The following is a 976-nucleotide window of genomic DNA, read 5'->3' as shown; positions in this document are numbered from 1 at the left end:
TAATAAGCCATGTTTCCTTGCCGTGTTACACACAGGCTTGTCCTCAGTCCTCTAAGATCCCGGTGTGAATTTTTCATAAACCATGTCTATGCGTCTTGTTCACGAGCTGTCTCAATACACAAAGGTCTATAGCTTCCATGTCCAGTCTGGCTTACGTATTGGACATTAGAAGAGTGCAGGCAGAACTGCAGCAGAAGGAAGAGGAAGGAACGAGCGATCTCCTTCATTACAGGAGCTAGATATAAATCAAACTAATTATGGCGCCACTACAGTATCGAACCCATGGAGGGGAAATGAAACGATCAGAGTCAGGTCGCAGCTCAACAGAGAGGGAGTTAATGAAAATATTAATTACCTGATGATATATTGGGGATCTGGAGCGCCCCACCCATCCCTGTCTCTCCTGCACTCTCAAGCCCCCTACCACAGAGAGCATTTGTTTTAATTGAGTAATAATAAGGCTGCTACATTTGGCTGAGTCACTTGATTTGAGGGTGTAATTGACCAATAAAGGCCCATGATAGGCAATTATAAATCCAATGTACTGCTAATTACTTAGCAACTCTTAAGTGTCTAACTAACACAGTGAACATTACACTTCAGTGCAGATGGTTATTTTAAAAGTCATAAAGTGAAAGCCAAGTGAGTTCACAAAGTGAGTGTGATCCACATGGCACGCAGTAAATTAGTCACCTCCATAACTCTCTTAATGTCTGTCACACACACATGCACCACCCACCCAACATTATAGTGTAATCTGCTATTAATATCAGATTTTGGTCTTGTGATCGATTTCCTCTGTGTTTTCATTCTGAATTATTCAGTGGTACACTTTATCTCCTCACCTTTCCCTCTCCCCAGACTGCTGAACCTCTCCCCACCCCCCACCCCCGTCGCTATTTGTCACATTGGTCAATAAGTGGCTGATATTTGGATCCTGACTTTGTGGGCCAGGGTTCCTTCCAGATTCTTGTTG

Source organism: Pundamilia nyererei, unplaced genomic scaffold (genome assembly GCF_000239375.1).
Source record: "Pundamilia nyererei isolate P.nyererei 1_Seehausen unplaced genomic scaffold, PunNye1.0 scaffold00011, whole genome shotgun sequence".
Taxonomy (NCBI): Eukaryota; Metazoa; Chordata; class Actinopteri; order Cichliformes; family Cichlidae; genus Pundamilia; species Pundamilia nyererei.
The sequence above is the reverse complement of the archived record's forward strand: the minus strand, read 5'-3'. Positions refer to the sequence as shown.